Source organism: Sceloporus occidentalis, unplaced genomic scaffold (genome assembly GCF_023333645.1).
Source record: "Sceloporus occidentalis isolate IW3139 unplaced genomic scaffold, rSceOcc1.0.p SCAF_3, whole genome shotgun sequence".
In the NCBI taxonomy this organism is placed as follows: domain Eukaryota; kingdom Metazoa; phylum Chordata; class Lepidosauria; order Squamata; family Phrynosomatidae; genus Sceloporus; species Sceloporus occidentalis.
Genome location: NW_028316983.1, coordinates 112819638 through 112835688, shown reverse-complemented (window position 1 = coordinate 112835688; position 16051 = coordinate 112819638). Strand labels below are relative to the sequence as shown.

At 37.6% G+C, this 16051-nt stretch overlaps 1 protein-coding gene across 1 annotated transcript in view; it reads right to left on the bottom strand.

The window, feature by feature from the left end:
• Positions 1–15851, bottom strand: part of PDC (phosducin) — a 40262-nt gene extending 24411 nt beyond the window's left edge. Inside the window, exon 1 of the mRNA XM_089515814.1 lies at positions 15752–15851. The gene's annotated coding sequence lies outside the window, so the exon portion shown is untranslated. The remainder of the gene's footprint in view (positions 1–15751) is intronic.
• Between the last annotated feature and the right edge of the window lie 200 nt (positions 15852–16051).

Sequence of the window (16051 nt, the reverse complement as noted above, 5' to 3'; positions counted from 1 at the left end):
TGGTCTTAAAACCTCAGCAGATTAGGGTTCATGACCACACCCCTTTTGTGTCTTCCCAATATTGTTGTACATGATGTACAACTAGAATTCCACGAACCTAATTTAATGTTTCCCAAACTAGGTGGCAGTGATTTATTTATTGTTTACTTTCCACCACTCCACTAGCCCTTGGACTCAAGGTGGCTTACAAAATTTGGATACAAATAAAAGTCTAGAACATATACACGAGTTGAAAAGCTGTCAATGGAATTTAAAGCAATTTAAAATCCATTTCTATTAAAAAACAACAATGGGGTGAAACAGGCCACTCAAAAATGGCAGATTGGGGCTGCTGCAGTGCCACAGCAACTGCATGCCATGCCACAGAGGTGGGCCAAATAGAAAAGATCTACTCCTTTTTGCACTGACAAAAAGCCGGCTTTTCTCACCCTGCCGCAGACAGAAGCCAGCTTTATGGCACTCTGGTGGTGTGCGACATATAAATGCTGCACCGTCAGAGCACCCGGAATCCGGCCCATGTGTGCTGGAAGCTGCCTTCTGGGTGGCTTCAGAGTATGTGGTGTCAAAACTTCATGCTCTGAAACAGTCCGGACAGCAGCACAAAGGAGCAGTCTGTTTCACTCCAATGTCATACATATGCCATAGACAATCTGTTCTGAAAGGCTTACTGAAAAAGAAAAGTCTTCATTTGCCACTGGAAGGTTGCCATGGAGGGGGGCATTCTAGCCTCTCTAGGAACTGAGTTCTCCCAGAGTCTGGGTTCAGCTTTTGAGAAAGCTGTCTCTGGTGATCTCTGTGAGGCTGGTGGGGACAGAGAAGAATCTCTTCTGAAGATTACAAAACCAAGGCAGGGTATATGGCAGGTTATTTATTCTTTAAATAAAGGTGGATCTGAGCCACATAAAACTTTATAGACCATAACCATCACGTAGAATTATGCCCAGTTTTCAGAAACAATGGGATTCTGTGAAAAGGTATCAAGTTCTTTGCTGAGAGTAGAAATGCTAGAAACTCTTTCCTGAAAGATGTCAAATCCATCATTACTGGTCTTGTACGTTCACTCACAACGGACATCCATATATGGTAAATCTCAATTCAAACAAGGCAATGGCAAGTTGGCTTAGATAAATCTTGCATGAACTGAAGGCTTCCTCAGAACGAACCCCTTGACTCTTCTCCAAAATGTAGACATTCTGCTGCAGGCTGTTCTGATAACGTCAATAGAAATATTTGTAGAAAGGGTTTGCTGAGTGCAGGAAACTTGTAAACCAGTGAACATACTTCTGTAGTTATAGTAATGTTTTGGTGATCAATTCCCTTCCTGAACACTTTGGATAGAGTGTATTGATGTTGATATGGAAATGCAGTGCTATCATATAGCTTTCATCAAAGAAGAGAACACGAATGTGGGTTAGGTTTGTGGTAGCATGTCCTGCTTCTCCATAGTCATTAAAATGTCAGAACCACCCCTACATACATATTGAACTGGACTGAAAGGTCATTTAAGAAGAATTCCATTCATGGAAATAGAACTCCTGGTGCTGATTTCCCCTTTTACCTGCAGCCCCCTACAAAGCCTGCTCTGAATGGGTGACTTTTTAGAAAAGGGCTTCCAAGGAGGGAAATGGACAAAAATGCCTCCCTGTCTTCCATTTGTTGAAGTCTCTGGTGGACTCAAATGCCACACTGTACATGGAAGGGCTCTTGTACCACTGGGGCCATCCCATTGGCTTCATTTGGACTGAATGGTAAACCATAGTTTATCATTACAAAAATAATAGTAGATTTCTTCTGGGTTCTCACATTCCATCTTCATTCTCCTCCTCCAGTTCAGTTAGGACGAAGTATTCAGACATCTCAGCCTAGATAAATTATGATTACCCTTAATTATGGTTAGCAGAAAGTAGCCCACTCCCAACTATGTGTGATTAACCCGGCTTGTTTCAACTAAACATAGTTTAGTTGTTAAGATTAGCAATAATGGTAGGGTTTGAAAAGAACATTAATTGTGGTTAAATGAAGTTTGAAGCAAAATACAGTATAATCTCGTCCTCATAAACAGGCCAAAGGAAAGGGAGGTGGAGAAAACAAATAAGCATTAGGTAAGTACATAAGAATAAACTAATTATTGTTTTATTGTTTTATCTGCTCTTTATTCCATTAAGGTTGATTTCTGACATGATAGGAATACTACTGACATTATGAAATTACATTTTCAGCAAATATAGGAGATCTGATAAATTTTACTAAATGTAGCTCCCTGTTTTAAAGAAAATCCCTTTCAAATGTTATTAGAATAAAACACAGCACTTTATTTTACATAAATAAGACTTTATATATATATCTTTCCCACTAACTTTATCCTTGCATTAGATTGTTATAACTGCTTCAGAGGTTATTATTATAATTGTTGCCTATCAGTGGTATTATAATGAGATTTTAAAAAATTAGTTTTGAAAAACAGCATAGACAACAGCAGAGAAATGTTAAGAAAAATAGTATTATACAGGAGTGGGAAACTATGAAAATGTTGTTAGACACTAACTGTCATCAACCCCAGCCAGCATAGCCAATGGTCCAGAATGAGAGGTCTAGCAATATCAAGAAGTTCTTCTCTCCTGATATAAAATATATTTCCTTGAGACAAAACCTTTCAAGAATTTAAGCAAACATTTGTTAAAAAAATTCTTAGGATGGGGGTAGAGAGCACTTCTGATCCTATAGATGTTGCTGGATTGCAGTTCCCACAAACCCTAGCTAGCATAGCCAGTGGTGAGGTATGATGGGGATTACACTCCAACAGTATCTGGAGGGTCAAGCATCACTCATCATTGTGTGCACATCTGACAGCACTCTAATTTCCCTTCAGTTGTCCAAAAATGATCCATTACATAAGGTCCGGATATTGTAAATTAAGGAGCCATTAATTTTATCAAGTCACTTTATCCAGATAAAAAAGGGCAAGAAGTAGACAGTGTTTCTTCCATGTTTCAAGTGGGAATCTTTTAGGATTCTTCCAACTAGAGATTGAACTGAAATATTCTGCAAGGACTTGTGCAACTGCAACTGAATCATGTGGTTATATCTCCTCCCCCCAGATTATTATAGAGGTAAAGATTTTCATATATATTATTATCTTGGATCCTGCGGTTTTCATCTCGGAATGTTTTGACAAGTTGTCCCTGCATACCATGCATCTAAACTATGCCATCTAAACAAGCCTTTTCTGGTTTAGAATCACTACCAGTCTTTTTCTGGATACAGCACGCAGTACTTGTTAGCAACCACAAAGTCATACACCACTTGGATTCAGGCTAATTGCATCTCCACATATAATCTTGCCTAGGTTTTGTGCGCTTACAGTGATGTTTACCTGCCAGTTCTTTAACCCACACAGGAAGGTTCAGTCAGAGATAGAAAATAATTGAATTGTTGAGGCCTCAGCCATATGATTGGGAGGTCCCTCTTCAGTTTCTTCTCATTGTTTTAGGAGAAGTGGCTGATCTCCAGGTGGCTAGTCCACAGAGCTCCTGCATGTACAGAAGCAGCAATGGTAGGTCCAGGGACAGGTCTTTCTCTTTCTCTGTGCTGCTCATGGTGGGGAAGGCAAATGGCCATGCACCTGGCATTAAACAGCTGGCATGGCCTGATTTGGCCCCAGTCTGGCTATTTGCATGCTACAAAACTCCATGTTCACCCAGGGGTTTCAGGGAAACACTGGGGTTTTCCCTGACTTTGCAAACCAGGGACAAAGTTGAGTTTATGAGGAAATCCCACAGTATTCTGCCAGAAGTCACCATGTGGCATGTGAACAGGCAGCAGCACCTTCAGGCTGAGGATGGGGTTTTTCACCTGTGCAGATAACCCCTAAGTTATTAATCAGTTGAATGAACCACAACACCAAATAACCAAATTTACATTACAATTTTAAATTTACATGACATGTCAAATCAGTTGATTCTTTACTAAAACCTTTGTGATTTTAGAGTGTTGATTTTTTTTAGTATTTCGCATCTAGACCATAAGAGTCAAGCCACTTTCTCAAGAATAAGTCTCAGGAATAATGAGTTCCATTAAAAGGCTTTGGAATTCAATAATCTCAGTAACTGATCTTCCCTTAGCCCATTTCTAAATATAATGAAGGATCCATATTACAGGAACTATAAACTTCTTTACAGTTATAAATTATATAAAACATATTATAGAAGTACTTGAAATACATGTGAAGCAAAGGCCAAAAACTAAAACTGGAGATGTATTAAAAGTTTCATTTCAGACAATGTTTTCTTTCACTTTACAAAAAGTTTTTGTCTCAAAGCCCAAATCACTAAAATTCACACCTACAAGTACATTTTTGGTTTTATGTAATTATGATAAATGTTCACTAAGATGCATTTGATTCTGAAATATGTTATCTTGGACATTAGTAAAGAGTGTTGGATTGGTTCAAGTCTTCAACAAAGGCAAGTAACTCATGGTGTGACCTTGTGCCACTCACTATTTCTCTGTTTGATCTATCTTAGAGCGTTGTTGTGGGAAGGAGGCATATCATGCATGTCATATTGAGTTCATTGGGAAAATGTGGGGTGAAAATATAAATAATAGATACTTAAGTAAATAAGTACTATACTTTTCTCCAAATAAGTCTTCTTCTCCACAAAGCAATTTAAGGAAGATTTCAGTGCAGTAATAATTGTAATGATCCACACAGACAGAATCAAATCTTGTGCTAACTAAAATATGCCAAAAATATGGAAACAAAACGATGGCCAACAGACTGGAAATGATCCATATAGATCCTAATCCACAAAGAAGGAGACACAGAAGACTGCAGCAACTATAGGACCATACCATTAATTTCCCATGCAAGCAAGATTATGCTCAAAACTCTGCAACATAGACTCTAATAGTACATGGAGAGAGAAATCCTAGAGGTGTAAGTGGGGTTCAGAAAAGGAAGAGGCACTAAGGACATTATTACAAACATACAATAGTTCATGAAGCACACCAAGGAATTTCAGAAGAAAATGAGCATGTGCTTTATAGACTATACCAAAGGGTTTGACTGCATAGATCACAAAAAACTACAGCTTGCTCTGAAAGACATGAAAGTGCCACTACATCTGATAGTCCTGATAAGATATCTATACTTAGGACAAGAGGCTACTGTTAGAACAGAATATGGAGAAAGACAATTGTTCCCAATTAGCAAGGGGTCATACAAGGCTGCATTTTATCTCTCTACTTGTTCAACATGGACACAGAAAATATCATATAAAGAGGAAAGTAAGACTTAGAAGAAGGAGGACTGAAGATAGGAGGAAGAAACATCAACAGTCTAAGATATGCAGACGACACCATATTCCTAGTGGAATCATTACTAAGAAAGTGCAAAGACAGGCTTACTGTTGAACATAAAAGAATAATGACCATGGAGGATCTACATAAGTTCAGCCTAGACAATAAGAAAAGTGAAATAGGGAAAGATTTTCTGTACCTTGGATCAAACCCTGATCAGAACAGAGACTGCAGCTAAGAAAGAAGAGGAAGACTAGGAATGGGAAGGGTAGGTGTGAAAGAACTAGACAAAACCTAAATTGTAAAGATATACAACTGAGCACTAAAGGTAGACTTGTCCAGTTCATTGTATTCCCCATCACCATGTACAGATATGAGAGCAGGGCACTGAAGAAAGAGGATAAAAGAAAATCAACTCATTTGAGATGTGGTGCTGAAGAAGAATGGTGAGTATACTGTGGAAAGCCAAAAAGGCAAACAAATGGATCCTAGAAAAGATAAAGTCTGAGCTGTCCCTGGAAGCTAAGATGATTAAACTGAGGCCACATCATGAGAAAGCACGACTCACAAGAAAAGACAATAATGCTAGGAATGATAGAAGGTAGTATAAATAGAGGAAGACCATACACCAGATGGATAGGCTCAATCAAGGAAGCCATGGGCCTGAATCTACAGCACCTAAGCATGGCAGAGAAGGATAGGAGGTCCTTTGGGGTCCATAGGAGCCCAAAATACACTGGCCAAATAAAGTGGCTTCCGGCTGTTTTGGAAACATGGCGTTTGCATGATACACCCCCCCAAAGCAGCTGGAACCAAGACCGCACTCTGGTCCAAAGGATGGGATTAAAGAGCAGTTGATTTGAATTAACTCCTTGCTGACATAGTTTGGGACTATAGGTGGGAGCTCACTTTGGGAGTGGTTGCCATGGTCCTTGCCTGAATGCAGCTACAGAGGCCAGAGGCCACTCTTTGCCAGCCATCTCCTTTGCCCCAGGGTTGCCACAAGTTGGGTCAACTTGAGGGTAGTTAACAACAATAATAAATGGAAATATAGCAGGCTCCGTGCAAATGGTGATTTATTATACTATGGTGCCAATTAATAAATAATATATGCATGCTTTCATTTCACCACTAAGTGTTTCAGTATAGAAAAATATTTACAGTCTTCTTTTCTGTTCATGTATATTAGTTTAGTTAATTCCAAGCTTTTTTCCTCATTTAAACCCACAAATATGAAGGCTATCTTGAAATGCAGTGATGTTTTTCTTGCATGCCCTGGTTAGTACTGAATGGGAGACTGCCAACAAATACCAGGTAAAAACACACTGGTAAAAACACTGCTAGGTATTCTTTGCTTAAGAAAACTCTATGAAAAAATCATGGGGTCACCACAAGTCAATAGAAGACTTGAAGGCACATGTACACACACAATGTACTATTGGATAACACTGAAGTTCAGAAAATAAATAAATCAATTATTATCAAAAAGTGAGATACCTTTGGCTGGATCCAAATTTAGCACACCAGATGGAGGTTTCCTCATGCTAGCATTACATTATGAGCAGCAAAGTAAAACAAGGGAGGATTATGAGCTGTAGACATGTGAAGTCCCCAATAAAATTGAATGCATAAGAATGATGGCATAATAAAAGGCTCATCTGGAATCACTAATAGTTTTATTTCGAACATATCCTTTGTAATAAAAGGGTCCTATGTTAGTCATGATTAAATAAAATGCCATTGATTTTAATGGGTCTGCTCTAAATATGACTAACTGGGGATCTAAGTTATAAACATGTTAATAATAGAAAATATTAAGTTTTAAAAGTACTAAACTGATTTTAAAATCATGTAGAAGCAGGATCTTATTTTAAAATCATAATAATGGTCAGATGATTATCTCTGTCTGTCTCTGCCTATTCCTTGCTAGAACTTTGGTAATTCTTTATGTCTTTTAAATTATCCTTTAATACTTTGGTCCATTTTTCCTTGATGTTTTAATTTTGTATTTCCTTGTGATCTTGTTCTTGCGTCTCTTCTTTTGATTAAGGATGAGCATATTTCATATTCACCCCACACTGCATTAGGGAATACACTGCCATAACATTATAGGACAGCAACCAAATACATTGGAGAATTATGGGGGAAAACACACAAGAAAATTAGAGGGGAAAAGAAAAATGGGAAAGAAAATTTGGAAAAGATATTTTTAAAATTTTTGAAATATCTTTATATGAATACCCTTGAGTATATACTGGGTGTTAATTCATGGGAGAACATCTAATTGGTTATCAAAATCTCTAAAATGCATCTTTATATTAAACTACACATATATTTACAACTAAAACATTAAAACACTAAAATGATTACTTATAAAACAAATTCATCAAGATGGAAAGTACATATCAAATTATGACATTGTTTTGAAAGTTTATAGTACCAAATTGCATCTGATTTATTGAATCTATTTTTAACTTCTCATCTTACCCAGTTGAATTTCTAAATAATTTATTAGATCTGCACTATAATGATCAATTATTGTTATTTTCTACCATTTATGTATCTTCTTTCTCTATTCTCATATTCCTCTAAATCCTTCTTTCAACTACATGCTGTATTTTTTCAACTGATGTTTTGCAGATTTGAACATATCTTTTTCCAGTAGTTTCTAACTTAAGTCCATTCTTCTCCACATTTTTTAAGATTTGTTTTTCAGATTTAAAAATTGGTTTTGAAATTTTGTTCCACCCCTATCATATCAGTTAATTTCAACATCCAATCTTCAGACATAAGCAAATTCTGTTTTCCATTTTTGCGCATATTGACTCATCACCGCTGTCACCATATAAAAAATCACTCTGCAGTTTTTCTTTTCAAAATCTTTTTTCCAGGCTGGATGTTTGTTCAATAGTAAAAGTTGTGGACTCAAGGGAAAATCTTTCTGTAAAATCTTAATCATATGCCTATGAATCAAAATATCTAAAGTGTTTCTAATTGTCTCTGGGCTCTCTTTATATTTTACAGTGGGCCCTTGAGATATGCTGGTGTTTGGTTTCAAAATCTGTGGATGCTCAAATTCCATTATATACAGTGACATAGTAAAAGAGGCTCCCTTATATAAAACAAAACAAAAAACATTAAGGTTTGCTTTTGGAAATTCTTTTTCTGAATATTTTTGAACCATGGCTGGTTGAATCTGTGGATAAGAATCTGTGGATATAGAGGGCTTACTGTAGAAATGGAAGAGGAACATTTGCCAGTACAGTTGGCCCTTCTTATACCCGGATTGTTTTATACAAGGATTCAAGCATACACGGTTTGAAAATGTTCAAAAAAAGTATAAATTTCAAATATCAAACCTTGATTTTCCATTTTTTATAAGGGACACCATTTTGCTCTGTCATTATATTAATGGGACTTGAGCATACACAGATTCTGTTATACACAGGGGATCTTGGAACCAAACCCCAGCATATAACAAGGGTCCACTGTATTTGGTGATAATGCCACCTAGTAATATGATATTGGACCACGATTGTCAAGACTGGACTGAATCGAGAGTTACTCCACTGACTATATTGTTAGACAATATTTCAAGGGGAACACTAAAAATGAAGAGAACAGTGAGATCCTATATGTTGATTGCTACATATATGATACATTGGTTTCTTAATCAGAGGCCTACTGCATACCGAAGGAAGACAGAATGAGTATTTATTTATTTATTTATTCAGAGTATTTATACCCCATTCATCAGCCTCAAAGTCTCTCAGAGTGGTTTACAGACTGATACTTTAATAATTCCCTGCCCTCAATCTTACCATATAAAAAGTCATGACACACAAGGAGAAGAAAATGGCAGTGGAGAAGGTGACCAAGTCCAGCAGATCCTGCTGGTTCTTCTGTTCCTCCAAGAGATATACAAAGGGATGATAGGTTGGTTTTGAAACAATGTGTCTGGCATCCTGTTGGGAAGTTACACTGGCGCATAATGTTGAATACGCCATTGCACAATGTTGACAGTCTATGGAGGGGAGATGTAGCTACACCACTGGAAGCACTGCACAGGTCGAGCCAGCAGCATGGCCTTTGCACACCATGTTCCGATACACAAGGTATCCCATGCACAATGGGAGGCACTATTGCACAATGAGACATCTCATACAGTGTCCCATTGTGCCCTGTTGCAGTTCACTAGCACTGTTGTGTATCAAGTTAGTGAAGTAGCTCTGTAATTGTAAAATTACAGATTGCAGCCATGGGAGCTTCACCACCTTATTTATTTATTTATTTATTTATTTGATGTCCAGTAAGGAGAAACCATACTTCTTCCCAGTATGGGACCTAAAGTGGCTTATGATATAAGTGCAAATAAAATAGCTAAGACAATATATAATACAAAATTTTTAAAAATCATTAAGCACCCTATCCATTTAAAACAATTAAGAATACATTCAACTCATGTTAACACTTAGCACAAAATACTGCACACCCATTGAACACCCTTCTAGCCCAACAATTAAAAACTGAAGTTCTAATTAAATAAGAAGTCCTTTGCGTACTGGCAAAAAGTAAGAAGAAACAATGCCAACTGAGTAGATCACTGCACTACACTCATAGCACTGCTATTCCACTTTAACTGGCCTGGCTGCCTCCTGTTGCATTCTGGGAATTGCAATTTAGGGAGAGGAATTTAGAATTCTCTGCCAGGGAGCTCTTAGGCCTCACTGAACTACAAACCTCAGAATGCAACAGGAGGCAGCCAGGGCAGTAAAAGTGGAATAGCAGCGCTATAAGATTGTAGTGCGGTAATGTGTTGTGTCGCCTTTGAGAATGAGTTCCATAACCTAGCAGTAGCCACTATTAAGGTTCGTTCCTGTGTCCTCTCAAAACAAATCTGGGATGGTGATGGGACTGAGAGAAAGTCCTCCTCTGAAGATTGAAAGATTTAGACCGGCTCATATGGGGAGATACCATCTTTTAGATAATATAGTTCATAACCAGCACTTTGAAATGTACACAGAAATGGATTGGCAGCCCATGAAGCTACTTCAACAAAAGAATTATACACTTTATATAATCAGCTTTGATCAGAAGTATAGCTGCAGCATTTTGGACCAGCTGAAGTTTCTGATCAGTTTCAAGGGCAGCCCCATGTAGAATGTACCACAGTAGTCCAAATAGGATAAAATCAAGGCACATGTCACCATAACCAGATCTGACATCTTCAGGAATGGGCACATTTGTTTTAATTGTTCAAATACACTCCAGATCACCACTGAAAGCCAGACCTCCAGACTCAGTATCGAATCCAGGATGCTCCCAAGATTTACAAACCAAGTTACAAACCCAAGATTTCAGAGGGAGTGTAATCCATCCAGCACAGGCTGAATCCCTATTTCCATATCAGATTTCCAACCGACCAAGAGCCTCTTCTATCTAATTCCCAGGAACTTGTTTTTGATCCTAAACTAGTTTCTGTTGCCAATAAAGGACTAAATGAGAGTAACCAAACTGAAGCTTAAACCAATTAGAATAATATTGTTACACTGTTATAAGCACTATTATCCCTGTTTTATTGCTATGACTCTCTCCTGTGGCATTCTGGAGTTGGTAGTTTCATGAGATCTAAAAGCTCTCTAGCTGAGAATGCTAATTTCCCTTCTCTAAACTGAAAATCCCAGGATTCCCCAGGAGGCAGCCACCTTGGCAAAAGTGGAATAATAGCAGTATAACAGTGCAGTGCAGTATTGTGTGGACTAAGCTTCAATTCGTTTACTCTCATCTAGTCCATTATTGGCAACACCAAATAGTTTAGCACCACAACAGCTTCCTGAGAGTTAGATGGATAGACAGAGTTGAATGCCATCAACATATTGGTGACACTGAACCCTAAAACTATGGACAATTTCTTCCAGTGTTTTCATGTATATGTTAAAATATATTTTAAACAGCATATGGTTGCTGGCAGGCAAAAAAAATTATGTATATGTTAAACTGCCGAAACAATAGTAGTGTACCATTTTCGGAAGATTCCCTAATGTTCCTGCATAGTATTGGATCCCAAGTCATTCAAACAATTGTCAAGGAAGCCTTTCTCCAAGAGAAAGAGCCAAAGAGCTAAAAGTAGCATTATGGAGGGCATCGTTGTTTATATGTGCATGCTCAGTCTGCAGGTTTTTGTGATGCTTCAAGAACCTGCAAAATCTGTTTGACCAGAGAAAACAGTGGAAGAAAGCAGCCTACACAATGTGAAATGGATGGCATTTACTATTTTGCACCCTAAATCTTTTTGTGAGTCCTGAGAAGAGTTGACCCACTGAACCACCTACTTGTTGATTCCCAATTTAACAATTGTTTGAATGGATTTACTCTAGTTAGGATAAATCCAAAGGATACCAGCCTGTTTGTGTTGCAGAAATGTTCATATTTGACTGCTTGCAATCCCTGATGAATGTTTGATTGATCAGCAAAAGATCTGTTTCCCACCTTTCTGGACACATGCCAGTCAACTACATTTTGGTAACAGTATTCACATATAAATGTCTGTGACATGTTTACATTTTTATTGGATTTTCAAAGAAAATTTGATATCCCCCAAATCTCACATATTAAGTAGAATTTGTCAATATGGACACAAATATCAAACCTTTACATTTGGGACTGAAGGCTTTATAACAGGAGAGAAGCCAAGATAAAGCCAAGAAGTAAACACAATATACTTAAAATTTTGGGTCAATCTCTCTTTGACCTAACTAGACATCATCTTAGTTACTGGGGGGGGGGGGGGACACATATGCTGCCTTTAATAGCTAATGCTTTTCATTTTGTAACATACAAGGTAGTGTAGTGACACTGGCACAACAGATATAAACTAGGCCAGAGCAAATCAGCTTTTTATAAATAAAGTTCAACTAAAGGCATACTCAACCTTCCAATTTACAAAATGATTTTATAGCAGTGGGGTGTGAGACACATATATGAACAAACACACATAGAACACCAAATAATTATTTTTAAAGTGGAATGGTTTGGAAAGGCATGATGTTTCCGCAGATTGAGGATCAAGTGGGATCCAACAGAAAGGCACTTCAATAAGATGGCCTCCCTGAATGATTCCAGGCCCTGCTTCCATTGCAACTCCCAATGCCTGATCCCACATGTATCTGAAAGAGGACATCAGCTTTAAACATGAATTTAAGGCGTATCAAAGAATCTCAGTGTAATTGAGGGAAAAACTCTCTTATGCAAGTGGAACGCCATACACTCCAATATTTCATAGATGAAAACCAGGATACATGTAGTCAAACAATATCAGAGTGTGGTCAAGAAAACAAATGTAACTGATTAGGAAGAACATACACTTGGACCTCAGTATCCATGGATTTTTTATCCATGGATTCAACCATCCACAGCTTGAAATGATTAAAAAAAAATACTTAAAATCTAAAAAGCAAACCTTGATTTTGTCATTTTACATAAGGGACACCATTTTACTATGCCACTGTATATAATGTGGCCTAAGCACCCATGGATTTTGGTATACACAGGGTGTTCTAGAACCAAACCCCAGTGAATATCAAGAGCCCACTGTACAAGATAGCAGTGGTTGCAGCAGTTTGCTTTTGCCCAATCTACCGGGAAGAGCAAGATTCTGCCTCCTCCTCTTTTCTCCTCTTGGCAGAGTTAACAGAATGCAAACTGCTTTTGCACTTTGAACTCAGTTTGCACCAACTGAAGTAAACTCAGGACAAAGGGGAAAAGTGGGAAGAGGACAGAAAACCTGAGGCATTTCAAAAGCAGCTGAAAAAGAAAAAGACAAAGAAGATGACAGAACATTAATTGGGACTGTCTCTGCCAAATTGGGAAGGTTGAAGGGTATGGGACTCCAGATACAGACCCTTTTAAGGTATCATTTGCATTTTGATAAGTATTCATCTGCACAGAAATACACATTGCTTTCTGTGAAAAAGACAGTGCAGAAAACTTGAAATGAAAATCACAGATTCTGCACAGAAAATGTGTTTTCTGCACAAATGTCAACTAAAGTGATGTTAGTAATTGAGAACTGTGCAGAAATTTTCATGCTCTCATGAAGTAGGAAGAATCCTATAGGATTTTTCATCAGCAGAAATCATGCCTATGAAGATTTACATCCCTTCTTGGGATTAAATTTTGGTGGAGTTATGTGATTTTGCTGGGCACAATATGACGACTCATGAACAAAGTTAGGTACAACCCATTGGTGGCTCATGGTCCAAATGGGGAGGTGAGGCTCCTCACCCCATCATGTGAGATAAATCCCCCCACACACTATCTAGACAACAAGCTGTTGTATATAAATGTGTGTGTGTACACACACACATATACTGACCATACAACAGAAATTATATCCTTGAATAAAAGACAAGAAAAAATAAATTACATATACAGTACAGGTAGTCTTAACATAAGAAATTAAAATGGACAATAACAAATGTATAAGTCACAGCATGGCCTGTCTTTTTATATCAGGATACACCACTCCACAAATTTGTGTGGGACCTTGAAGGACAATTATCAGAATTATTGATGGCAAAGTCAAAATATAGAAACCAGGTACCATAAAAATTATCTAATAAGTTTAAATTTTAAATAAATTTTACTTCTGTGGTGTTAGGTTTTTTTTAATATAAGTGCAATATTCTAGATATGTGTACACCAGTGATCTAATGAGGATCTTTTAAGATCTTTCCATACCAAAATGATTTCTAGTCTTGCTGCCAGCCTTAAAAATATAATAAGGTCTTTGTGTGATAGTTGTATATGATCTTTGGGAAAGATCATATTTCTGGCCCGTGATTTTAATGATTTAAGAGAAAACATCTGGCCAAAATTTTGCTATATCTGGGCATTTGCACTCTGCACTCTTGCTAACAGGTGCTCTTTGGATTAGGATTAATGTACTTTAAATGTATATGGGTAAAATACTATCTGTGAACAGTTTTTGAACATTGTTCATGATGATCAGAAGATACAGATTTAAATGGATTTTTTGTTCCTGTGGAAGCACAAGCATCATTTCCTACATTTATTTACATTTATTTTCTCCAAGTTTGTTTAAACCTTATTCAACTCTGGAAGTGTATCCTATAGAGATCAAAGATGCCTACATCTGAGCAGATGCATAAAACTGGGCCATTAGTGTGTTTTTTTTTCAAATGGTTGACAGAATATTTTACTGGTCAGACTAAGTGAGTATCATTTAGTTGGCAACCACACTATCATTTTTGGGCGGTGCAATTTTCAATCCAGTAGATGAGTTCGTTAAGGACTTAAAATGGGCACTCAAGCATTCCTTGCAGTAAAAGAGAAAGAGAGAAAACCAATGCAAGGAAGAAAGCTTACTTTTCTACTTTCAGAAAATTGTGCTTTCATGCTTCACTTGCATAATAAAGAGCAAGGTGGTGATCACAAATGTATATACCAGCTGGCAGTCCCTCTGCCCCATTGCATACTGTTTTGTAGGGATCCAGGTCCCCTATGGTAGCTTTTAGAGTTATAGCTAGTGGGAGGGCTATCTGGAGCACACTGAAGCAGGTTGCAACTTCATTCACAAAGCAATGCCTTGGATCCAATGCACTTGCTTAAAACATACTAGCTCCATACTAAGGGGTTGACAGCAAGGTACCATTTGCTCTGAGCCCTGTTTATCTGGACCAACTGGACACACAGAGAAACCTCCTGTCACCATAACACTGATGTAACACTGATACGTCACTGGTGTAATAAATAAAAGGAAAGGAGCAAAGAAAAACAACATTTAAGAACTTAGAATGACAGCATAGAGGCCAGCAGACTTAATCCAAGCCTTATGTAAAAAAAAATGTAAAAATGTATGTAAAAAACTGGGAACAATGCAGATTTTCAAAAGAAGAGCAGTAACTTGTTATGATATAAATAATAATTTCAAAAACAAAAGCTAGCATAGATTTTACCTTTTTACTCTTTTAGTACATTTAGCATCTTGGCTTACAGTCCAGTACACATTTACCTGGAAATAACTTGATGAATTCAATTGGAAACTTACTTCTGAGTTGGTCTCCATAGAACTGCACTGTCAGTTAACATTTTGGTAATCTTAGCATTCTAAATGGATCAATTAAATAAGGCAGTTTATGAAAAATTAGTTTCACGAATTGGATTTTGAATAAATGCATTAGTGATCAGGGGTTTCAGGTAAGTGTGTGTGAGGTGTCAGCTAAATTCTTTTATGTGAATGAGCTTTGCATCCATCACTTCACTGAGGCAGACATAATAAAAAACTGCAAAACACACATTGCTCAGGGGGAAATATTGATTTAAACGGTAGGGTGAAACAATTTCCCCTCTTATGAAACTATATAGCACTGTGTGAATTGGTTGAAATTGTTGTAGAAATAAATAAAGAAGCCAGCAAAATGGAGAACATTACCTTGTGAGTGCAGGTTCTCAGCTTTCTAGGTGTTCCACTGTTTCCAGTATAACCACCAATGTCCTTGACTGGTGGAGGCTCAAGTGAATGTGAGACCCTGGCTGACGTACACTTGAGGATAGCTAGATCTGGGTAGAGATTTAGGCACTGAGATCATGATGACCCTAACAGAAATAGCTCTGGACAGGTAAGAGGATTACCATAAAGGAATTAGTAAATTCTGTTAATTAGCCCAGGCTAATGAAATGCCAGGCTTCCCAGTGGTTTAAAGGATTTAATACATAGATATAACCAGAGAAG